The sequence below is a fragment of the Biomphalaria glabrata genome, chromosome 5, assembly GCF_947242115.1.
Source record: "Biomphalaria glabrata chromosome 5, xgBioGlab47.1, whole genome shotgun sequence".
NCBI classification, from domain to species: Eukaryota; Metazoa; Mollusca; class Gastropoda; family Planorbidae; genus Biomphalaria; species Biomphalaria glabrata.
The window spans coordinates 14,035,097-14,062,324 of record NC_074715.1 but is presented as its reverse complement, the minus strand read 5'-3'; the positions used below and the strand labels follow the sequence as shown (position 1 = coordinate 14,062,324).

The 27,228-nt window shown below is 36.7% G+C and overlaps 1 protein-coding gene across 3 annotated transcripts in view; it reads left to right on the top strand.

Moving 5' to 3' along the window:
- Window positions 1–6,591: 6,591 nt before the first annotated feature.
- Window positions 6,592–27,228, top strand: part of LOC106061355 (GTP-binding protein Di-Ras2-like) — a 32,797-nt gene continuing 12,160 nt past the window's right edge. Inside the window, exon 1 of one of the 3 annotated variants that reach the window (XM_056029225.1) lies at window positions 6,592–6,740. The gene's annotated coding sequence lies outside the window, so the exon portion shown is untranslated. Of the gene's footprint in view, window positions 6,741–16,926; window positions 17,594–26,922; window positions 27,192–27,228 lie in introns of those variants that run through there. The other 2 variants (XM_013219469.2, XM_013219462.2) reach the window with 2 other exon arrangements.

The following is a 27,228-nucleotide window of genomic DNA, read 5'->3' as shown; positions in this document are numbered from 1 at the left end:
ACTATAGCCTAGCCACCACGCCTCCTATAGGTCTACTATAGCCCTACGTATTAGCCTACTTAATGTAGTAAAATACTGTTCCATAAAGTAAGTAAAATAGTAAAACAAATCAACAACAACAAATCATGGGATTGTTAAACAAACATAGAAACACATAGAAGAACTACTCCAACACACACATTGATATTTAATTCATATATTTGTATGATTTAAACATTATGTATCATTACTGAACTATTAAAAATACCCACAACGTTTTAGCTATATTTTAAGTACGTAAGCCTAGTTTTCCACATGCAGGAGTACTAATGTTTTTAAATTTAGGCCATTTTAGGGCGAAACAAAAGAGTGATTGATGAGGCCAATGTCTGACTCTGAACATCACAGGTCTAAATGAAACTAAATTAAGACAAGCTTGCGAAAAAAAAAACAGCTTTTTTTTTGAAGAAACGTCTGTATTATATAAGATAAGATAAGTAACTTGATCCTACAAGATTAAAAATACGAATTTTGTATTCTTCCAGTTCGAACAATAAAAAAAAAAAAAAAACAACTAACATCAGAGGCAATCATCATGACCCTAAACCTATAGAGTACAGATTATAGATTATAAAATAAACATGTAAATAATTCTTTACATTATTGTTTTTAAAAACAAGAAAACAATGCAATATTTCACGGTGTTCAGATTTTAAAAAATATTACGTGATAATTCCAAACCAAAACACCAGTTTAAGTAAAAAGAGAATGGAAGATTTGATCTGTTTAAATGAGTTTTAGATGTCTCCCAATAGGCACATGTATCTGGCTCCCATAATTTAAGCTTCTAGTTCTTTCTCTGACCCCAGGCACGAGATGACGCAGTGGCTGCTAATCAGAAAGTTCTCATCAAAGTAAATTGCTGCGTCCGAAGTGTCTCTTGCACCCGACAGTTTCCGCGAGCGTATTGAATTTCTCTCTCTCTCTCTCTCTTGCTACGGCGGAAGCTTTTCTTTGTTTGCGATATTAAAACAGAACGTCACATCACATCTGCTCCATTATCTTGTCATCAGTTTCTTCTGCCAATTATTCCCCATCTCACTAGGTTATCTTTCTTTAGGAGTCCCAATAAAATATCAATCATAAAATGATGTAATACTCTTGTATGTCCCCTCCACTTCCCCGCCTCTTCCTTTTTTGTCTCAAATTTACTTTAATTTTTCACAATTCAATAGGCAGGTAAGGGTTAATAGTTGACGATTGGACACATTAGATTTGTATGTCCCAAATGTTGAATCAAGTAATGTTCAGTTGCCCTTTGCTTTCATTTGTTATTTGATCATCACACATCCTAGTCGCCCTTTACCTTCATGTTATTTGATCATCACCCATCTTAGTTGCCCTTTACCTTCATGTTATTTGATCATCACACATCCTAGTCGCCCTTTACCTTCATGTTATTTGATCATCACACATCCTAGTCGTCCTTTACCTTCATGTTATTTGATCATCACACATCCTAGTCGCCCTTTACCTTCATGTTATTTGATCATCACACATCCTAGTCGCCCTTTACCTTCATGTTATTTGATCATCACACATCCTAGTCGTCCTTTACCTTCATGTTATTTGATCATCACACATCCTAGTCCCCCTTTACCTTCATGTTATTTGATCATCACACATCCTAGTCCCCCTTTACCTTCATGTTATTTGATCATCACACATCCTAGTCCCCCTTTACCTTCATGTTATTTGATCATCACACATCCTAGTCGCCCTTTACCTTCATATTATTTGATCATCACACATCCTAATTTTCCTTCACTTTCATGTTGTTGTTTTTTTATCATTACACATCCCAGTTACCCCTTTTTTCTTCTTTTTTTTATCATCACGCAACCATTTTGCCCTTTATTTCATGTTTTTTTTAAGCATCACACATCCCAGTTGCTCTTTACTTTCATGTTATTTGATTATCATGCAGTCCAGATGCTCTTTACTTTCATGTTATTTGATTATCATGCAGTCCAGATGCTCTTTACTTTCATGTTATTTGATTATCATGCAGCCCAGATGCTCTTTACTTTCTTGTGTTATCTTTTTTTTTTTTTTGAAAGCATGAAACAAACAAGAAAAATATTTTAAAAAAAAGAAGAAAGCTTATATTAAGTGTAATTGTATCAATTAGTTTGCATCACTCATTTAATTAAATTTGTAATAGATCTAGACTAACAATAATAAATCTGTACGATTAGAAATATTTTTAACAATTGTTTTAGTTCGTGTGTGTGTGTGATATGAATCCGAGATTGTTACATGTGTACAAAGGAATAAAAACAAAATGACATGTAGGTATAACTTTATTATTTTGAGCGTCGAGGGTAAAGGTTAAAAAAAAAAAGATAGTAGGATTTTTTGGGGTGAAAGGGCGTTACTACGTCACAGTGATAACAAAAAAAAAAAAGGGATCCGACCAAAACCAACATAGCGCTAAGACTAATTCAACGAGCAAACTATAACTCATAGTCTAAAATTATGTTAGGAGAGCGTTTCATTTGGACTTGGGTAGCATACGTTCGGCCAATATTTTATGTGAACGTTCGATGCGAAAAATGCAATAAGGAAAAAGGATTCCGGTCGAAAAGCGCCAGAATACTCAGAGATTTTATGAAGAACTATTTTCTAAGTATTATGTGATTCCGACCGACAAGCACCAGAATACTCAGAGATTGTATGAATGACTATTTTCTAAGTATTATGTGAGCATACGATTTGCAGTGCGTAATAAGAAAATTGCTTATTTGCATATTATTATTGTTAGAAGTAAGAAAAAAGAACGGAGGGGGATCCATGACCAAATATACAATCTAAGAGCCTGGGAATAAATCAAATGACGTAGCCGGCGGGTAATGCTAGTAGGAACATATTTTTAAAAAATGTCTTTCAGAATACTTTCGTAGTAACATTAGAGTTTTGTTTTCCTTGTTGAAGACAGGAAGTAAATTTGATTTCTAGGAAATATGCAGGTCTAGGTCAAGGTTTTTATTCATAACTAGAATACTTTTTGAAAAGAAAAATGACATGCTAGAAAGAACTTTTAAAAAATCGTTTAGGCTATAAAAAACTTTATGTTCATTAAGATAAAATAGAAAAAACCCACAACAAGAGAAACAGAAAATACTTTTTATAAAAAGACTATACCTCATTTATATAACTTATAGAGCGATTATTTTTTTCTTATTAACTAATGAATGATATTTTTGATTTTACCCCATTCCCTCCCCTCCCCCTCGGAGAATGAATTTTGGTTTAGCGAATGTATAGACTTAATACTATTCCAATGATAGACCTTTAGATCTAAGACTTAGAAGACGATGAGAAAAATTTTCCCGAACATAAATTTATTATACTCTTGTTGCTTGAATGACGGATGCCTACGTCCGGAAACTCCCGAAGACCTATAGTCCGTGACTCCGTTCAAGATAAATATTTTATTCGTTCAAAAGCCAAATTTGTCTAGAAATTTAACAGCTGATATTTTCCCCGAATGGTCAACGAGCTAGTAATTCTCTACTCAACAATATACAGCAAATGTTACATTTCTAGGAAAATCGTTAGAGTCGTTTTTGAGATCAGCGTACAGGTTCCAACCTCCACCCACCCAGCTTCCACGAAGTTCTGACTTCAATAGAGGTATTGTACAAAAGGGAGGACGTGAAAAAAAAAGTATTTATAAAATTATATATGTAAGGGAGACAATTGTTAATTTAAAAAAAAATGAGTTAATTTACTTTTTAAAATCCCTATTAGAATTAATTAACTCGAATTTATTTAGTCGCTGAACCAAGTGAAAATATTAAGTTAGAAACGTTTTATTCATATTTGTGATTGTTATATATGGGCCTACATATTTTGAATTACTTTGTATTTTGTAAGTATAACGAGTGACAAAAGGTTAAGCCTATAAACAAAAAATTAGGCCATACATGGTAGCAATCTCAATAATACACAAGATTACTAATCTTTGCAAGAGTGATTATTTCACTCTCCCCAGAGGATGGATGACAAATCAAAGCTCATCTAAGGGATAGAACGCAACACATATCTCAATACTGCATGTATAATCTCTTTTTTTGATTAAACAAAATTTATTAATTACCACTAATTGAATAACTAATTTGTTATTTTTTATGTTTCATGTATTGCCATCAACTATAAATACTTATACAGAGCCTCAACTTGATTTGAGAATAGGAAGGGCTGGAAAAAAAAACGTGTAGAAAACGCAATAAGGGAAATAGATCTACACATACAGCCACATCTCTCACCTAGTAGCATTTATTTCTCCTTTTCGATACCAAACAAAAATTTTCAATATATTTATATAAAATAATTAGTCCATTTAGTTGATTCATGTTATATACAACAAATACTTGTATAAACTTTCTACTTGACCCAAGAATGGGTGTGGGAGAAACAATGTGTAGGAAAATTGTGTATAGTCTATGTACATCCATGCAGAGTGAGTCGATATAAGCTTTGTAATACAAGTTTTTAATACTCAATCGGTATAGGCCGACATGCATAGGCCTACATAGATCCACATTAACCACATTATACATTTTAAGACGCATATGTAGAATGTGTGTCAATGTATGAGTAGTGTCTTTTTTTTTTTGGTTTGGATTTATTGACTTCAATATTCTCTTCAAAAATGGTTTCTCTTTTTATAACTGTAGTTCTTAAACTTGTTTTTTTTTTAGGCCGCACTCTTATACATAATACAACATCCGATTTTCAGCCAAGTAGTTAAAAAGTCAACAATTTAAACCTTTTAAAGATATTAGATCTATTCACTGGCCTCACTGGGGCTAGTGTCACCCGGCGTGGTCCTCACCCCCCCCCCCTAAGTGACGCCACTGGATCTAGTACTCTGAATAACAAAATACGCGTAGAATGAAGCAAAACGCTTTAGAGTTATACGTCAGTGGCATAAGAGACTGATAAAACAAAGCCTTTATTTTACGTGTTTATGTTTGTTTTAGATAGTTTTTGTCTCTAATTATCCTGGATGAGAATTTCGGTTCTAAGTCGCTTACTTTCTTGGATGGGAATTTCGGTTCAAACCTGAAGAAAAGCAACCAAATAACAACAAAATTATATCAACTTGCACACAAATTCTTGACGAATGCAAACAATCTCCAAAATAAGGCAAAGTCGTTTCTGAAGGTTCCTATGTTATCATTCAGACCATTTTCAGTACAACATTGACATCTTGTAATCCCTCTTCTTTAGGGCCTGGTGCACAGCTGAAATGCTGATAGATCAGCTATCGAGCTATCAGCCCAAGGAGACGCACATAAGAGCATCTTCATATACACATGTACTGATGCAGAAGAGCTTTACCCAGAAAAAAAGAGTCCCAAAGTTCCACAGGGAAATCACTCTTAGACTTTGGGAAACGACTCAGGAAGAGCCATATTGTGAAAAGAATCGCACTGGGAAACGAGTAAAGAAGACTCTTGGAAGTGCCACGCCTGGAAACTTCAGGAAAGAGTCACACTGGGGAAAAAAGTCAAGGAAAGAGTCAAAATAAGAAACTCCATGAAATAGCCACAATGGGAAACAACTCTAAAAAAAAAGTCACCATGGGAGACAGCTCTAGTCACACTGACAAAAAAAAAAAAATCCTCGCGAGGAGAGCGTGGGTGAATATGGAAGAGCGCAGACGAGTCTTGCTGTCAATCTCACCACGTGCAAAGGCCTCGGAGATCATGGTCATTGTCAAAAACAGCCACAGAACGCAGACTTGAAAAGCATTGGAAGCAAACGTCCGCCTAGGAAAGGTGAAGGCCGAGTAAGGTAGTAGGTCTAAATATTCTTCTTTCGGCTACCGATGTTGATGTAGACTTCCAGTGACCTACGTCAATGAGGTCTGTAGGACTTAACTCTTCCTGTCACCGCCGTCTGACTGCCTCCACTGACTCGTAGTGCCGGGTGTTAGCCAATACTGGTTTTAAGTGACCCGTGTCAACTTTAGCCAGCGCGCGCACATAGCGGGGCGAGACAGAGAGAGAGAGGGAGAGAGAAAAAAAAATCTGGCTGTGTCGAAGAGAGATGCGAGCGGAAGGAAAGCGCGTTTCCAAGACAAACACAGTGCTGTATCGATCCAAAGGCAGCTCTGGAAACCACGCCACGGCCATCACCGACCCTGCGTGAGGCTACGCGGATCGATATGCTCTCCGGGAGAAGGGAATCTTCATATTCGATACTTAACACTGCCGCTCTAGTTCACGGCTAACTGTAGACGGGTGCATTCCGCCTCTCCTCCCAGTTCAGTGCGGGGGTGGCGAGTAACGAAGGCGGCTGAAAAGGAAAAGGGGGAGGGAGGGAGAGGGAGGTGGTTTGGACCCCAGGGGTCGAATGCATATCATATAAATACATGACGGGAGAAGTCTGTAGAAAAGGGAGGGGGAAAAAGAGAGAGATGCCGTGAGCTGATAAAACTGCAATGCAACCCCCTTACCTAATGTTTACCCCCCCCCCTTTTTCCAATGCCAGTGTGTTACTCGCCCACTTCCTGATGTAGTGAACGCAGACAAACACACACACGCACACAAACAAACACACGGAGTGACATATCCATATGTCGTTGTCCATTTGTAGAAGACAGTTTGATTGATTCCATCCAGTCGTGTTCTAGGGCTCTCTTTGTGGAGACACCGGTTTTCTCATGGAACACGCCGCGAATGTTTCAGGTAGGTCACAGTTTCTACAGTTAACAAACCAAAACATCGAGTCTTAACATCAAATTATAGGATGTGGCTTAATTATGACTCAAAACGTTTTTTCTTTGCACAGATACTACTCCATGGGCCCTAATAACTACCTTAACCGTGTACACAATCAATATATTTTAACGTAATGGATATGAAGATTTTTAATGGTGTGTCCCAATTATCACACTATTGTCATTAAAATATTCCCAACTTGTATTGAACATTAAATATGTGTGTTCAATTTATGACACAGATTGTATTGCTATTAAAATATATGTGTTCAAATTATGACACAGATTGTTTTGCTAAACAATACATCAAATCATAAAACTATTTTTAATCGTATTTTTTTATTCATAAAATTACAATTATTGAAATAACCCAAAAATTTCAAAAACTTAATAACTACTTAATGTCATGTTAATTATGTTACTCTGGTTAAATGTCAAAAGCTAAAATTATATCCATATATAAGTTTAGCTTTTTGATCTTTAACTAACATAATTAACATTTCATTAAAAGTAAAGTTCCCCTTTCAAACCATGCGATCTATAAGGCAGATGATGTAAAAAGATCATCTATTTCTGTGACCCACGGTTAACGAGAATGACATGTGGCCAGCACAACCACCCGCCGCTTTTACTTCTTCCCAACTAATGTCAGGTACCATTAGAACTGGGTGGACTCAGAGGTGCCCAAATCCCAGTCTTCATCAGGATTCAAACCTAAGACCCCCGTTCGGAAGCCAAGCGCTTTACCCATCAGCACATAACATTAAGCAGTTATTAAGTTTTGAAATTTATATAAAAGGTAAATCTAAATCCCCATATTAAGTAAAGTAAAACTTTGATCATGAAGATAATGTCTTATTAAAGAAGTAGTATTTTCTTAGTAGTAGTAGTAGCATGGTAGTAGTATTGAAGCTCTTGCACTTTTCGAGCCAGCTCGTGCCTTTTTTTGTTTATTTAAGCGTGCAAATACTGTAATAACCTATAATGTATGGTTTTATGAAGTCTGTCTGCGGGCATTGCTCGTGTATGTTAACACTCTTCTATAATAATGCTTAAGAAGAGGGGGTTACGAGGCATAATTTAAAGAAACCGCATGACAGAATCTCACAGTTGAGTTGAAAATGGAAGTCCAAACTTAGAAATTGAAACTTGTAGGAAGATTTTACACATGATGATGTGTGATGCTATTGACGGCGTTGATGCTGTCAACGGACTGGCTATATGGGAATTCGGTCAAAGGAGCGGTGGGTCGGTACTCAAAGGGCCACCGAAAGTGCCGCATGGATGCCATTATGACACTATTGAATTGTTAAAGGTTTTATAATATTCTCTTATAAAAGTGACCCTTTGAGCGTCGTTTTAAAAAAAATCTTGTAAAAGACTCTATAGTGTAATACTAATTTAATCTAACACCTTATCCTAACTAATGTATGTAAATCTGTTTAAAGACTCTATAGTGTAATACTAATTTAATCTAACACCTTATCCTAACTAATGTATGTAAATCTGTTTAAAGACTCTATAGTGTAATACTAATTTAATCTAACACATTCTCCTAACTAATGTATCAGCCTACACCCGTAGACAAGAGGCGTGATGGCTAGTGCAAAATCTTGGCTTACAAACTGAGGGGTCCCGTGTTCAAATCCTGGTGAAGACTGAGATTTTTAATTTATCGATCCACCCAGCTCTAATGGGTACCTGACATTAGTTGGGGGAAAAGTGAAGATGGTTAGTCGTTGTGCTGGCCATATGACACCCTCAAAACCGTGGGCCACAAAAAACAGAGATCACAAGGTCTGAAAGGGGTACTTTATCAAACTTAACATCATGATTTTGAGGACAGGTACAATTGGATGCCCATCATATGATATACAAATTATGGGCAGGATGGTAGAGAAATGCTCGGACCAATTTTGACACCCAGTCCGCCCCTGGTTGACTTTATTAAAGATGTTTATGTTGCTGCTTTAGGATCAAAAATGATTTATTAATGTTATATTTAAATACGAATATCCGAGGCGCTATTTACCTTTTGTTTGCAACTAAGTGGTAATATGCTTTAAAAAAATATCCTTTGTTTAATCATTTCAATCATTTGTTTAGCCATGAAATAAGCTCTCTTACCCTTAAAAGAGAGCCCCCTTTACCCACCACGGCCAACTACGCCCCTACGCGTCCTCTTTCTATCCTTTTCAACCTATTCGGTTTCTCCGTAGCCGAAATTCGATCCCCACTTCTATTGGCTATCATGCAATTCTGTAACGTTGGTTTGCATTATGGCAGACTATCGATTCACTAACGGCATCGCTTAGCGACAATCGCTTCTTACTTTTCTCTTTTTTTTTTTTTGTTTGAACGGGATGGCAGAGAAGTGATACAATAAATCCAGGTAAATATGACATTATGACACAACGATGCGGCGCGCGTTGACATGTCAAATAGTTCTTTTCTCTAAGTATGTTTACTCTCAAAGTCGGTATGACGTAGCTGTCTTGTCTGGCTTATCTGCACTTTCGTCCTTTCGTCTGTCTGTCTGTCTGTCCGTCTTACTCTCTTTGTCCCATTACTATTGAGGGGTATTCTCCCCGTCCTGTCAATGAAGCATTGAACACTATTATTCATTCGTGTCAGTATTTTCTAGTACAAATGTTATGTGGGTCGCCATTGCTATTGTGGATATAGTTTGAATAGGCAAGTGAGGGGATGCAACATAGGAAGTCCCGCGAAGGCCAACAGTGCTTTTGGTGGCCTCAAAATGAGAGTATAGTGGAATAGGTCTCTTCACCAAGCAACAACAACAAAAAATATTAATTTTTTTTTAAGCAGTGCTTCTCACCATTTGAAATTGTCGTGTAGAGTTGTGCATCGCACTTGGGAACCCTAAGGCCAGCAAAAGCGAACAAGTGCTCCCCTCTCATCGACCTGAATGAACGGTGTACACCTTGCATACACCTTTCTGTCTGGCAGGGGGTCAGACTCTGGGTTAAACTCGTGTTTAGTTTGACGTTCTTTTCCAATGGTTCTTACCACACTTTTTGTATGGCTCCGAGACCTGGGTGCTCTATCGAAGACATTGAAGGTTCATCGAGCGCTTCCATCAAAGGTGCCACATTACCAATAACTATGTTCTGCTGAACAGTCTAAAAGCTCTAACCTTTAGGTGCTCAGTAAACACAACTCTGCCCGATTCGGGTGTCGAACCTCGAGCCCCCTTCTAGGTGGCCAAGCCAAGCCAAGTTCAAGCGCACTTGGCGTATCTTATGATATAGAGATCTATCGACTTTTTGTGTTATACAATCTTCTTTTAATAGGCGGGAAGTGGGGGGGGGGGGGGTTGAAGGTGATTTCTATTACGTGTATACCATGAACACAATCTATTGGCTAACTGTAGAGACGGGGAGAGGTTGAATGGAAAGGCTAAAACGGGTACCGCCCCATTCATTTTACATTTACTCATGACTAATGATTATTTGTTGTAGATCTACTGAAGAGGGAGGGGCGACACAGTTCGAGATAAAAATGTCAACTACTAGCTTATATTAATTGTTTTTTAGATTATTTACACAATGTGTAATTTCTACACACACACACACACACACAAACGCCCCCCCCCCATCCGCTTCTCCAGTGAGCTGAGCATAAGAAATATTAAAATTTCGACTTTAAGGCCGAAGATTAAATAAAAGTGCAGTATTTCGCGTGACATCGCAGACCCTGATATGCCCTACATATTTTGCCACCCCAAAAGCAGACAAAACCTTTGTCTTCTATGGGATATAAGTTCTCATTATGTCGCTAACCTTAAAAAGCTTGATTCCACTTTATTAATTTTTAAACTGATCGCAGCCCTGACTGTAAACACTAACTTAAGTTAAAACCCTAAACCTAGGTTAATCTTTAGAGCTTTTCATCCAACCTGCATCAGTTAAACAAGAGAATTCATTTGATCGAACTAGATAGCAATTAGATCTATTTGTTTGAAAGCTTTGCCATTGTTTGTTTGCTTGTTTGTTTTTGTTTGTTTGTTGTCTGGTTCAATATCAATTTAGTGCGTTACTGCGTTTTTTTTTTAAATCAATTGTCTTGTCGTCATTTATCAAGGTTCTGATACATAAAGAGCATAAAGGAAGGGTCTGGGATTGCAGATGCCATGAAAGAAAATGCAACGGCGCCTGGTGATCACATATGTCCAATCTGCGACCGCAGCTGTGTATCAAGAATTGGCCTCTTTAGTCACACAAGAAGTTGGATCGGTGGATTAATATCGTTCACAGTGTTGCTTCCATTAAGAAACAGACTTAAAAGTAATAGTGTTTAGTATTCCGACAGATTATTGATAAGGCTAATCTTAGAAAAATGAGAGAGAGACAGACAGACAGACAGACAGAGAGAGAGAGAAAGAGAATGGCGAACTTATGGCCAATGTTTTTTGAATAACATAATAATATTAAATTTTGAAAGCTCGAATAGGGGAGGCAATTTTGGGTGATCTTATTTTTTAATGATTATTTTTGGTTAATTTTTTTTTTTATAATTTGAATTACTTCTTGTTTCCCTAGAAACGTGTTTGTTTACATATAGTTTCCATGGAAACATTGTTGTTTACTTACATTTTGACCGTGACGGATTTTTTCCCTCCCAGTAGCTTTCTGCGACATTCATTTCGTTCCCACCTGCTGACATTTCTTAAACCTACCACCTCGTATCTTCGTGAAGGCAACACATGCTATATATCCAAATATCATAAACACATTGCTTATAAAATTTGATCAGCGGACCATGCCTAGAAGGACCTATAAAGGTAGGAGCAATAAAGCCTTCTAGGTCTGTTTTTTTAACCCACTCAATTTATTTGTCGGCATTATAATGTTTCCACTATCGGAGATTTTCAGACTAAAGGTTGTTCATATTTTTCTACTCTTTGTTTATGCAATTTATTATTAATTTGATTCTATGGTGCTAAAAAGTGCGAAGTTTTAAAAATGGATAACTTATCAGCACTTCCGCATTCTGTACTACGGATACACCAAAAAAATCCTGCTATTTACAGATTTGTCTCCGTTTCATGAAAATCCTCAATATCGTAAAATTTAGACTTCAATATTTTACAATGTCAGATGAACAAAATACATTAAAACAGTAGCAAATGCAAAAACTAATGTTACATTAACAGAGTTTATAAAAGTTAAAAAAAAAAGTAGTTTCCCTTTCAGACTTGCTGTCTTTAGGGCAGATGGTGTAAAGATAGTGTAAAGATGGTGTAAAGATGGTGTAAAGATCATCTGTTCCTGTGGACGGCGGTTAACCGAAGGTTTCTTGTGGCCAGCAACCGCCTACACTTTCCCCAACTAATGTTAGGTACCCATTAGAGCTGGGTAGACTCAGAGGCGCCCTAAATATCCAGAAATTTAAAAACCAGGATTCGTACCCTGGACCCTCCAGTTCGGACGCCAGGCGCTTTACCCCTCAGCCACCGCCTCCTTTATAAAAGTAATTCTACCTCTGCCCTAGCATTAAGTATGAAACAAACAAGTTCTGCTATTTACCTGTTCTCAGATTGATAGGCCGCGACTGAATAACAACTGTGACGAAAGATTGGTTTATCTTGAGCGCTATAGTTCTCCCACACCCTTTTAGTTTGTTAAATACAATTATCTTTTTTTTTTTTTTGAAGTAGGTTAACGGAAATATCGAAGGTCGATCTTATTATCAGATTTTTAAAAAAAGTTTCGCAATATTATTATTAAATTGAACAATTCCAGGATGTTTTCGAATTGTGGGCCAGAATAACTTTGTAAATATCCGTGATCCGTGTCCTGTGTGTACACAAGATACAGAAATTTTACAAAGAGAATTAGATGAATTACAGAAATTGGAATCAAATTGGAGCATGTCTTTCCACCCATAAAAATGTCAGTTATTAAGAGTAACAAAAAAAAAACTAAAACAAATTAATTCCACTTATCTTATTCATTATAAACCAGTAACACAGACTAAAAACGCAAAATACCTAGGTGTTATTATAAATGAAAAACTATCATGGAATCTCCATATTGATGAAGCTATCAAAAATCAAAACAAAGCATTAGGGTTTATTAAAAGAAATGTCTATAAATCAAATAAGAACATAAAACTAAAATGTTATTTAACCTTGGTTAGGCCAATAATAGAATATGCATCCTCTGTTTGGGACCCCTCAAGAAAACATTAAGAAACTGGAACAGACACAAAATAGAGCAGTAAGATTCATAACACACGAATATTCACATTTGACTAGAGTAACACCTTTAGTAAAATCACTAAATTTAGAAAGCCTTTAGGACAGAAGACTCAAAAGTAAAGTAGCAATTATACATAAAACACTGAACCATAATCTTCAAATACAAAAACAAAATTTAATAAAATACTCTGAAAGACACAAAGATAAAAGCACATTCCTCATCCCATATACTAGGAAAAATTTGTACAAATACTCCTTCTTCCCTAGTGCTATTAGAGCATGGAATGGGTTGCCTGAGCTAGCCAGGAAAACCAGTGACTTAGCAGAATTTAGGTCATTGGTTAATATGCATGACTGAATACATGACGCGTAGGACGTAATCATCTTCTTTTTTTTGAAGTAACGTCTGTATTATATAAGATACGATTTTGTTCCAGTCTTTAAGATATTTATATTTATTTTCGGTTTGTCTAATTGCAAAGTAATCTGGCTAAGTTTTGACTGTAGGAGTTCAGATGTATAATATCACTTTCTCTTCTTTTTCTATGTATTTTATTGAACGTAAACCGGATATGACAAAACGAAAGGTAAACTCAGTATAAATTAATCTGCTTAAAATTTGACGTGAAAACCCCCTGTATATCTTCTCTTTAAAAATAACGTCTGCAATTTATAAGATAAGTTGTATGACAAATTGATAAGAAAATACAACAACACATTTTAACAAAACTGATATCAACTCACTCTGTCTGTCTTTCTGTCTCACTTCTGTCTGTCTGTCTGGTAAAAAGTTTGAACACGTTTTTTTCTCCCACATCTATTCTCGGATCAAGTTGAAACTTTGCACAATTATTTATTGGCATAAGCAAAACATGAATCAATTTTTAAAAACCCAATAAGTCAGTTAATTACTGTTATTTAACTATTTTCTTTGATATCAATATCCATAAGGGAAACTAATCCTTCAGTACATGTATACGCAGATATCGTTAAATATGTTGGGTGTTGTCTCCCACACCCATTCTCGGATCAAATGAAACTTCAAACAATCATTTATTATATCTAACAAAACATGAGTCAATCAAAAATGTAAAAATTAGTTAATTAATTATTACTAAATAATTATTTAGTAGAGATCGAAATGGGGAAGTTCTTGAATGATATAGTTGTAAGTGCGGAATTCTTACCCTAAGATAAGCTTTATTTTATTTTTTAAAAAGGAATTTTTTTATGTGGTTGTAGTTAAAGAGTAAGGCAGTGTTTCCCAAACTCTGTTCCGCGGAACCCTAGTGTTCCACAAGGCCTGAATAGGTGTTCCACGAACTATTGGAATAATTATTTAACTATTAGGCCACCAAGTGAATTAATCTGTCTAAAAAAAAATAAACAAACAGACAAAGTGTTCCGCTAAATACTCAGAATGTGCGAAGTGTTCCGTTAAGGAACAAGTGTGGGAAACACTGGAGTTAGGCGAAAGATTCTTTATTTACAATATTTACACCAGCTGAATCTATATTCTCGTTATTTTTTCATTTTCCTAGACAAAAAAAAAGTTCCGCGGATGAATATAACACAAATATGCTATTATTCGCCACTGCAAGTCTCCAGAATTGAATTACACACTTTTATTTTTTCTTTTCGACCGGGCGGATGCGGAGGTAGTTCTCACCTTCATCCCTCGCCAATGTTTTTACCTAATAATTAAGTCATTTGATCGCATGTTGTAATTCCAGTGGTTTCCCTGACATTGTGAAACACGTGACATTCGACGTCTGCTCTCCGTGGTGTTGGTGACAAAGCGGATAGATCTAGTTTTATTCTTACAAGTGACTCGGGGGAGGGAGATTGGGCGGGAGGGAGGGCTTATATTTTTAGCCTAATTGTAGCTATTTATTTCCCAGAGTTCACCAGAAAGTTGATATAATATGCATGTAAGGTTAAAATATTTTAATTGATGAAATGGTGTACGGTTCCTCGTAGTCATCTGGAAGCATTGAAGTGTTGGTGTCATGAGAAATTAAATGTCAATAGTAAATGTCAACATATACAGTGAATGTCAACAGAAACGTTAGAGTGAGTTTGATAAAAAAGTTAAAACAAGCAAAGTATTAAAAAAACTTTAAAAAGGAAACTTGGCTTAATTAGTGGGAAGAACTCCGCATTTACTCACATGTATCGGTAATGTAGAATTTATTTCCATTTTCGATTTCAAACAAAAATAATTAATTACAAATAACTAATTGACAGACAGACTGATAGATAAATAGATAGATAGACGGGTAGGCAGACAGACAGGCAGACAAAGAGTCAGATAGATAGATAGATAGATAGATAGATAGATAGATAGATAGATAGATAGATAGATAGATAGATAGATAGATAGATAGATAGATAGATAGAGAGAGAGAGAGAGATAGAGAGACAGATAGATAGATAGATAGATAGATAGATAGATAGATAGATAGATAGATTGATTGATTGATTGATTGATTGATTGATTGATTGTTGATCCAAGCCGATATAATTTTCTGCTTGTCACTATATTTTATTTGTATTTCGTCTGTATAAGTCTTTCAATGGTTTATAAAGATTGAAAAGTTTCGTGTACTGTAAAAAAAAAAAGTAAATTTCCCCTTTAGGGCAGATGATGTTAAGGTCATCTGTTTCTGTGGCTCACGGTCAACGAGGCTTTGATGTGGCCAGCACAACGGCCAACCGCCTTTACGTTTCCTTAACTAGTGTCAGGTACCCATTAGAGCTGGGTGGACTCAGAGGCACTCGAGGGACCCCGAAAATTGAAAATCCAAGTCTTCACCAGGATTCAAACCCGGGACCACTCGGAAGCTAGGTGCTTTGCCACTCAGCCAACGCGCCTCCACTTGTTGATGAGAAATACTTGCGATTGTTTGTGCTATTGTGACATTGATGTTATAAAGGTAGTGTAGTTTGTGAAGTATGATTGCGTCCTTGATTTGGACATGTGTTCAAGCTGACTTCTCTCTGAAACTATTAAGACTACAGCATGTATCACAATAGAGACTATGTGTGATGATGATATGTTATATCAGAGACATTATGTGATGATATGTCACATTACAGACACTATATGATGATATGTCACATGAGGGGTAATATGTCATGATATATTGTATCAGAGATTGCTTGTGATAATATGTCACATCAGAGAATATATGTGATGACATGTCGCATCTGAGACTATATAAAGATGTGTCGCATGAAAGGTAATATGTGATGATGTGTCACATTAGAGATAATATGTCACATGGGAGATAATATGTGAGGATGTGTCACTCTAGAAATAATATGTCATGATCTGTGACGATGTATTATCGTGTTTGATATGAAATGTTTGCCAATTACATATTCATTTTTAGAGATATCAAATAACTGTGCGTTTGAAATCAGTCTTTTATTTAAATATTATGCAATACTTGATGACTTATTACGTAACTATTGATGGAGGCATTATGTGATGATAAAAATCACTTAAAATATAATAGAACAATGATAATATGTCACGTCAGCGATAAAAAAACAACGGATAATATTTCTAAGATCCTGCATTCACAACATAACAGATGACCTTCATGTTTACATTGATATCATGGTCAGACGTCCTATTACCTCCCTTGCATTATTTTTTTCTCTTTCCCGAATTCTCCCAAAGTACCCAGTATAACATGGTCTTTATGCCCCCCCTCCCCCACTCCCTGCCGAATCGGTGGGGAAAAAAAGGGGTGGGGGTAGGCATGTCATGAATATTCCAGAAGCGAACACATATGCCAACTGTAGGTTCCCAGTCCCCATTCCTCCAACACTCACCGATAGCCATGTTCAGGATCAATAAAATAGGGGGGGGGGGGGGCGGTATCGAGCTCAAGGCACACTCACACACACAAATATATACAAAAAAAAACGCGTGGTATCGATACTTAATGGGCCACCTCTCGCCTGCTGTCCAGTCGTTTTTTTTTCTTCTTCTCTTGCGTGTGTGTCTATGGTGTGTGAGTGAAGGATGGTCCGAGGAGAATGTGTAACAGAGTCACGTTTAGACACATATAAATTTGGATGATAAACATATTTTTGACAATTTGTTCCTTTGTTTCCTTGGACTCTTTGTTTTGTAGTCCAGTGTTAGTCAATTTATATATAGAAAGGAAGATCAAGGCTATATCGGCAGGTTTCGGGAGCCAACTGGAAGTCGACGCTGAAATGATTAATACATTAGTGAAGATCGATCGTGGCGATACCATTGATTAATGTACTCGGCAGTTATTCGAGAGTGGTTTCGAGCCTGCTTGGTACTCGACCAACTACAACATGCCTTCTCTCTTTTTTTCACTGGGATAAATTTTCGTTGAATTCCTGGAGTATGCTGGGATATCACACTTTTGTCATAGTGACCATTCCGAATGACTTTGTGTTTGTTAAAGTGCTTAACCCCTAAGTTAAAAAGTTGAATTGCGTGAGAACGAAACAAAAAGAGCACGATTATTTTCACGTTGGGATCAATTCGACATTGTCTTCTAGCCCCATCAACAAGAATACACACGAGAATTCAAAGAGAAAACTAATCAGTAGGTTCTAATGTGTGAAATAATTTCTATATTATTATTATTATATACTTTGGTTTATTCGTATTTGAACAGTCTGTGTAAAGACCTAAATATCAATTTCAATTTCGTTTATCTGCTAGCCTAAAGGTGAAAATATTTAACTCATATAAGCCAAAGTAATACAATTTAGTTAATTAGTAATGTTATTATCGCATTTATCTGAATCTATCTATCTATCTGTCTGTCTGACTATCTATCTATCTATCTATCTATTTTTCGGTCTGTCTGCCTATACATTGCTCTCTCTCTGCCTCTCCCTCTGTCTGTCTTCCCCCATCTCTAGGTCTTCCTTAATTTATCCACATATACACCTTTTTTTTTATATCCTGTGCCAAGATGTCTGTATAGCAATATCTGCTAGTTGTCTCTTGTCAGCCCAGCGTAGACCATCACATCTGTTGTAATGTGTACATGTTTATGATAGTGTTGATGTTCGCACTAAAAGCAAATCACAGTAATGTCCCCTTCCTTTACTTGTTGATTTTTAGTATCCCATTTACATTCTTTAGAATATAGCAAACAAAAAAAAAAAGCAGTGAGAATGAAAAAGAAGAGAAAGCGTTTTGAAGAAATGAGGTGGCGATGCAATGGAACCAAACGTTAAATGTACGAAACTGAAAAGAAGAGGATTTGGAGATATTCAGAGATAATTGGATCAAATAAACAATGTCAAGGACGCCATATTGAAAGATCAGTGTTGCCAACTAAACAATAACAAATAATTGTCTGCTACAAGTGAGAGCGCTTAGAAATTAGATTCTACAGTGCTGAAAGTGGGGGGGGGGATTACATAGTTTATTTCAATATTTCTTTTATTGATACTTGCGTATTCTCTACACCGGATAAACTAGAAAAACAACAACACAACAACTTGCTATTAATGGATTCGCTTTCAAACTGAAAATATTCTATCGCGTCACTATTTTTTTATTATATCAACTCACTGCGTCAGTCTGGTCACAATCTTTTACACAATCCTTTCTGCCAATTCCCATTCTCGGATCAAGTTGAAATTTTGTACAAGTATTCATTGTCGATGACAACGCATGAATCAAAAATAAAAACAACAACAACAACAAGTAGTCAATCAAGTAGTCGTAATTAGTTCATTTTGTTCTATATGGAAAAATGTACTAAGGTAACGGGAGATAAGCCTCGCAATCATAAGAGATATAAGAGATGTATTAGCGATTGAAAGGTGCGCCCCCCCCCCCCCTCCCCTAGGAAATCTTCGTCCACATACAAGATAGCAGACGCGTTAAAGTCGCAAGACCAGGAAACCAACTTAAGCCACCGTGTTATGTTTGCTTCGAAATAATTGATGCGATTTCACTCAATACAAGAGAGTTTGCTTTTGTATATTTCAGTTATTTGTTTTGTAAGCATCGGTGCCAGGAGGTAGAACAAGAAAAAGAGACATCTGGTTCAACCATAATCAACATCAGTTCCGTCTCTCGTTATCTTAATTATAATGTTATTGTGTTTTTATCAATTATCAACTTCTCTTGTATAAAACAGAGCCACACCTATTCATTTAAAACCGTGCGTGAGTGTGTGTGTGTTGGCGAGTGGGGGAGGGATGGAAGGAATTAGTCTATGAAATGCCTGGTCGTAAATGTTTGATCGGTCTCTGTCTAAACCCCCCGCAGAACCCATCAATAATAAAACAGAACATCTCCGCAGAGTTATTCAACCAGTCAGAGTGACTCTATTATTCAACCAATCAGACTGACTCTATTATTCAACCAATCAGACTGACTCTGTTGATTCACGCTTGACTCAACGAGGTCAAAGTAACCCATCGGTATTTACAGATCCACCATATAGACCCTAACGAAGTGTTTCTCAATCTTTTACTTGTGACGCCCCGCCCCGGATTAAAAACAAAAATTACATTCGCGACCCATTATTTTCTTTAGCCTAGCTAGAAATTCCCTCATACTGGTTCGGGGGAAGAGCCCCGGTAACAAGCCTTTTCCTGCATTCAGAAATGTATTCTCCTGGCGTCTACAACGCACTATTTTTCGAATACAACTAAAGTTAAATTTAGAAGGGGTGGTACGGGCCAATCGTGAGAGATATTCGAGTCAGCTGACCATGTACGACTGTAATGGGCTTGGTCGTTGTATGGTCATCCTTGTTTTCAGCAAGGCGTCTTTTTGGACTTCCTGTTTCACTCACGCAAAAGACGTCCATAGAAAGATGGTACGTCATTTGGGAGATTTCAGACCGTTCTGACTTAAGAAAGAAGGGTTTACTCTAGAATCGTATTAGCGAAGAACTTTTTAATTGTCTTCAAAAGTACTTTTTGTATCGATCTTATAGCTGTGGCCTCTCGAGAAAACATCAAGATGAAACGAAGTAGCTATAATTGTTAAAAACATTGGTTATACAGTTGTTGTTTTTTACACGCTTGTAATCAAATACAAAATATTTTGTTCTTGAAAAAAAAAAGTCAGCCCCCCTTGTCAACACGTCGACCCCTCCCCCCCTCCCATATAGTTAGGAAAATGCTCCCTACTTGATCATCCATCCATATTTTTATTTTTTCCGTAAAAATGAAGCGAAACGACTTTTTTTTTACGTTATGGCCATCTAAATGTATTAAAAATACAGTGATCCTTACTTTCTATTCCACAAATAAACCTAGATAAAGTTTTCCTACCTAGCATAATGATGGCTGTAACAAAAATAGAGCTAACCTCGATGCTATTTTCGTTCAATCAGAAAATCATAAAACTTTTTTTTTTTATAATTTTCTAAACTAGACTTTAATGAAACCAACTTAAAAAAAAAAGTAACAATGGACTTGATCTCATTCACCAGTAATAGATCGACTTCTATTTTTTTTTCCCTTTTATTTAGTAATGTGCGTGTGTGAGAGAGTGCGAGTGTGGATGTGCTGTTTTAAAAGCGGGCAGTAACTCTTGTCAGCCTTACTAATCCAAAGCCTACGATGAATGAAGGATATTTCCCTTAAAGGATGACGTAATCAGGGACCAAGTTGGCTGAAGGCAGGAAAGAGATTAGGTGGGAGGCTTATTATGACATTGTTTTTAGGCGAGAGTCGTTTGGAGAACGCAAAAACATTTGTTTCCAGACTCTAGTTCTTCTATTAAAATGTCGCTATGAAAGAAAGCGAACTCTAATACTCTCTACGTATCAGCGCCAAGGGAAGCTCAGTTTTCATTTTGCTGTCCTTGACCTATATATTTAAATAAAATCCATTTATAGACATCTAGTGTAAATGTACCAGGTTGGGTTTCTTGGACATTGAAATGAAATATTTATAGAATTCCATCATTTTAAGTAGATATACTCTACCCAGAGTCGTATTTTAGCTAGTGGAGGTCCGGGCCTGGAATTTTTTTTTTTTTCTTGAGGCTCCTACTCACATTCAAAATAAATGCATTTAATAATATGAATACATCTTTAAACTGTGTCATGTTAGTAAAGAAAGAATGGAATACTTCAAAATTTAATCTCATCCATATTTGTTTTTTTTTATACTTAATATACATATTTTGTTATATTTTTTTTTTAAATGTTGAGCCATATTTAAGGGTGAGGCCATGAGAGATCGCAGAGTCTAGCACTGTCGTAATTCCGGACCTCATGCTTTCATTTGACATTTCACTCAACACAAGAAACATTGAATCATTCGTAGAGCAGATTAAAACTCCAGTTGCTAAAAACTTCACACTCTAAATGGAGCATCCGGTTTATTTCCGTTCTCTTGCTGTCGTCTGCTAGCCACAAATATGACGGACACGCCCACGTCGCTGGAAGAGTACCTTGTTTTGGCATCGCGCGACAATGACGTCATGTCCAGAAACTGGCTACGCGACTGCCATCATCAATTAAGTTTTTTCCACAAATGGTACAGACGTCCTCCTTGTTCACCACCAGCACAGAGAGTCTGTTTTACGACAATAACTCAATGTCTGATTGTGGTATAAACAGAGAAAAACTGCCAAAATTGAGAACGATGACCCAAATATTTAAAAGTGAAAAAGTGTCTTCTCCCACTCGTTTACACCCACGAAACAAAGATAAATTAAAGGGATAAAAAGGCTAATCAAACATTTTTAAAAAATCGAGATAAGATGCTTTTAAACACTATTTCTGAAATGGATACATACAATATAGATGAATTTATTGTGTAGGCTGTATCTGTACTTGTGTTGTTGGTATCCTTCACCTTTGTAATGAAAACACACTCTCAAACATCGTTGAAATTTTATTTTACCCTATTATGATTAGTCGCCTCCACGTTGTAACAGTGAAGTTGACTCGGTCAACGTATGGTTGAATATTTAGACTATTGCACATTTTATTAAGATGACGTAGATTAAAAGTTTACAAAAATATTTTACCGCTTACCACTTTTGAATAGACATTTTTCTTACCAATTAGGGCAGACGATGTAAAGGCCGTCTGTTTCCGTGGTCCACGGTTAACGAGGGTGTTATGTGGTCAGCACAACGACCAACCGCCTTTACTTTTCCCCCAACCAATGTCAGTTACCCATTAGAGCTGTGTGGAGTCAGAAGCACCCTAAGATCCCGAAATTAAAAATCCCACTCTTCACCAGGATTGAACCTATTAGTGCGCGCTATTCAGGAGAAATATCAATAGTTAGCATTATGGTGTATCCGGTGTACAGGTCAAAAGGTTAGTGTTAATAAGAACATTTTATTATTATTATAACTTATATTATAGGATTCCACGGACTCGTGGAAATCTCCTGAAATCATAAAAAATATCCTGAAAAATAGACACAATTGTCATATAGGGGCTTCATTCAATTACTTGAGGTGAACAATTCACGAAGATAGATTGAACACTTTGGCAATACTTACTATTGCTTTTTGAGCCTGATGTATGTAGGAAACAGAATTTTGATGATCTACTGTATGACTTCGCTACACGCAAGGCTCGTAAAGTAAATTTGATCGTGATATTGTACTTAGTAAAGAATTAATAAAATGCGAAGACGAATTTATTTTCTAATACTAAATCTTTATTTTCACTTGTTATCCCTATACCTACTCAGACTGGGCCCCACGCAATCCGTTTGGCATAGGGCCCCGCAACTGTTAGGGCCGGCCCTGTGTACATTCATAAGAACAAAAAAAAAGTTTCCAGGATGCATTTTCTTTTCTTAAGAAACACGGCGGAGAATAAGAATTACATTGTTTGGGTGCGAGGTTCAATGGAAGTGCCTGTTAATTAATAAGGGATGACAACGGCTTTCTCTGCGTCAGATGGGGCATGATACGCAGGTCGCAAATGGTTTTGCGTGTAGTCAAGTGAAACCCTGCCCTCGTCCTTAATCCTCGGAATCGAAGACAATGACATTATTTTTAAATGACATGTATAGATCCATGCAGTGTGAAATTGTAGTGAAGAAAATATTGTGTTATTTCGCCGAGGAGTTTGGTGTGTAAAGACTACAAATGCAATGCGTCATAAGATGAATATCACTTTGCTGAATACCTCCATTAACACTACACTTACAAGATGGCTACACTACACCGAGAAGCAGCGTCGGACTGTGTGTCAAAATCAGCCCGGGCATTTCTATACAATCAGAGGCATAAATTGCATATTATTTGATGGGCATCCAAATGTAGGCATACCTGTCCTCAAAATCGTTATGGTTTGAGTATCGATAACTGTACACATGCATACAGTGAGCTCTATATTTTTATAAGAAATATAGGCCTTATGCTGATTTTTAATGACTAAGTGTGTAGGCCCTAAAAGGAAGACTCATACTAGTAGCAATGTCTATGGATGTAGGCTATAACATTATTTCAGAAAATGTGTTTGATTAAATTAGTATTACACTTTAGACAGATATTTTTTTAAGACGATACACAGAGGGCCCTTTTATAAGCGAATATAAAAAAAAAGCTTTAACAATTTAATACATAGTGTCATTCAATACTGCTCTTTCGGTGGCACTTACGACCCCTTTGGTACTGGCCCACTGGGCATTCGCCTGAATGGCCATATAGCCAGTCCGCCCCTGCTGATAAGGATCCGTATAAATCGTCTAGTAGTCTTAATGCCTAGTTGTCTTAATGCCTAGTTGTCTTAATGCCTAGTTGTCTTAATGCCTAGTTGTCTAAATACAAACTCTTTCACCAATGAAACATGGTGTTACATGTTCTCTTTTCGCCGAGACACGGCTCAGTTGTAGACAAAGAGCTTTCAGACAAAGAATTATTCAAGTCCTTATTGACTGAAACGAGTGTCTGCAAATTAAAATTTAATTATCTCTTTCCATTATTGTTCTTATTTTTCTAATTCCCCTTGCGTGATCTTTTGTAGGTCAGTAGTTAGACGGGTCTGATGGAAAAAAAAAAAAAAACTAGAGAGAAAATAACTCTTTAAGCATCAAGAACTAATAGCATGTGAAGTAACATTTAGTTGTCATACACTTACGTGTGCACTCAATGTATTCAATTATTAGTCAATTATAAAAAAAAAAAAAACTACGCTTGTGTCTGGTTTGCATCTTTGTATGAGTGTGTGTGGTTTGCCTCTTTGTATGTGTGTGTCAAGTTCGCATCTTTGTGTGTGTATGTCTGATTTGTATCTTTGTATGTATGTCTGGTTTGCATCTTTGTATGTATGTCTGGTTTGCATCTTTGTATGTGTGTCTGGTTTGCATCTTTGTATGTGTGCCTGGTTTGCATCTTTGTATGTGTGTCTGGTTTGCATCTTTGTATGTGTGTCTGGTTTGCATCTTTGTATGTGTGTCTGGTTTGCATCTTTGTATGTGTGCCTGGTTTGCATCTTTGTATGTATGCCTGGTTTGCATCTTTGTATGTATGTCTGGTTTGCATCGTTGTATGTGTGTCTGGTTTGCATCTTTGTATGTATGCCTGGTTTGCATCTTTGTATGTGTGTCTGGTTTGCATCTTTGTATGTATGCCTGGTTTGCATCTTTGTATGTATGTCTGGTTTGCATCGTTGTATGTGTGCCTGGTTTGCATCTTTGTATGTATGTCTGGTTTGCATCTTTGTATGTATGTCTGGTTTGCATCGTTGTATGTGTGTCTGGTTTGCATCTTTGTATGTGTGCCTGGTTTGCATCGTTGTATGTGTGCCTGGTTTGCATCTTTGTATGTATGTCTGGTTTGCATCGTTGTATGTATGTCTGGTTTGCATCTTTGTATGTATGTCTGGTTTGCATCGTTGTATGTGTGTCTGGTTTGCATCTTTGTATGTGTGTCTGGTTTGCATCTTTGTATGTGTGCCTGGTTTGCATCGTTGTATGTGTAAGTCTGGATCACATCTTTTTTATGTGTAAGTCTGGATCACATCTTTTTTATGTGTGTGTCCTGTTTGTATCTTTGTGTGTGCGTGTATGGTTTGCATCTTTGCAAGTGTGTGTCTGTGTTCAGATTTTAGTTTTTTCCACAATTCACATCTTGTTTGAATGGAACTAGTTCAGAGTCACCAGTGCCGAGCTAGTGTGCGGCTTTTTAAAGACAAAAATCCCAATTACTGGAAGCTAATGTTATGATGATGTGTATCTTTGTGTTTGTTATGGTTGTCTTCCTAACCTTCATTGTTTGTCTGTCTGTAAAATTTAAAATTTTTCGGATGTTTCTTCAGAGTTGAAGACAATCTACATACTAGTGTCAAACCTCCCTTATGACCAATGGGGGATGGCAGCGGGCAGGGTTTGAACCCAAGATCATCGAAACGACCGAATGACAGTCCAGCGTGCATACCTTACGACCAGTCATCCATTGGCTCATATAGTCTTTATAAATAATCGTAACAGTTGCATGTCAATACCAAGCTTAAGATAAGAAAAAAAAAATAGAAAAAATATCTGTCGTATGTTTTCTATCAATCTACATCTCATCATCTGTGTGTGTCGTGTTTCTTTTACGCTGTCTGTGTTTTTAATCTATATTGTTTTAGTTATAGAGGCAATGCTGAGGTGGACCATTGTAGTCAAATTGATTTTCTCTTTATTTGGATCAATACAATTATCTTATCTAATCTTATCTATTGTTTGAAATATATCCGCATATATCCATACATTTAATCACAAATATTCGACAATAGTTGAATAGCAGGCTACGTAAGTTTTTAATGTGTTGCTTTGGCAAGTGTTGTAAAGAAAAAATCTGGACGCCGAGAAAAATAGTAACGGGGGGGGGGGGGGAAGAAAAAATATGCTTGACAAAAACAAATCAAGAACAAAACTACGAGAAAGAGGGCAGTGTCTGCCATGAGAGAACTGTTTCTGACAACTTCCCCGTGTAATGTAGACAAATGAACAGGAAATCTTTGTACTGAAGAAACGAGTCTATCAGACCAGTTCCAATGTTACTAGTTAGACCAGTGGCGGCCAGATTTTTTCAACACGGAAGGCCATATAAATGTTCATATAAATTTTCTGACACGCGTGTCACCGCCGCACCACTATCATTAAATTGTCGAGTCCAATGAAACCAAGTCTCTGCACATTAATTATGGACTTCTTGGGGAATGAAACAAAAAATTAGCAGAGTTTTTGAAATAAGCAGACGGAATAATCAATGTCAAGTACTCTAGATTAAAAGATACATTTCACAAAGTAAACAATTGAAAACAAAACTTTTTGCTTAAAGTTGTAAGGTTCTAAAAAGGTGAAAAAAAAAGTATTATGTTGACCTATTTTTTAAAATACATAGATTATTATTATAATAATTAATACTTCCGTATTTCGTAGACTGAATACCCCAAAAAGGGGAAGTGAATAGATCTGTTTCTATCTATGAAAATAGCACACGTGATGGTGACAAAATAGTAGGCCTATGTGGCAAATAAAATTTAGTTAAGAGGTAATGGGGAAAACATGTGTTGAGAAACACTGTCTTCTGGGACTCAGGGAACAAAAATGGTGGCATTGCGCAATGCTCATTGACTTAAAACAAAGTGTATACGACCGGCTGGGTACGGGCGATTGTCAGCACTATAACCATGATCTTTTTTTTCCCGCAAAATTTTTTAGATTGAATAACATTACATTAACTAACATTACAATTAAGATTTTTTGTGTGTTAATATGAAACGCCTGCCACTTAGTGATCCGTACAACTGTGCTGATATAAAACGTCCACCGAAAAGTGATCCTATAGGCCTCTGTTGATATGGAACGTCTGTCACAAACTGATCTCCATACCTTTGTTGATATGAAACGCCCGCCATTAAGTGATCCATGCGCTACTCTTGATATGATAATGTCCGCCGTAAAGCAGTCCGTAGTCCTTTGTTGATATGAAACGGTAGAGCGAAGAAAGATACAATATTAATCAAATAAAAGTACACTAAGAATTGACGTTAAGGTTGTTATGGAATGCATGTGTGTTCCGGAAATGATGAGTTTGTATTCAGGAAATGATGTAATAGTGTGTATCTCAAGGGGCGGGGCTTAAAGACAGGAAGAACGTGGAAAAAAAAAAGAAAAAAAAAGTGTGTGGGACTGAATGACGGACAGCATATTGATAGTCGTAAGATTTTCTATCGTACAAGACTCGAGGATATTGTATGTATTTCTGTATTTAAATATGAGATTTATATTT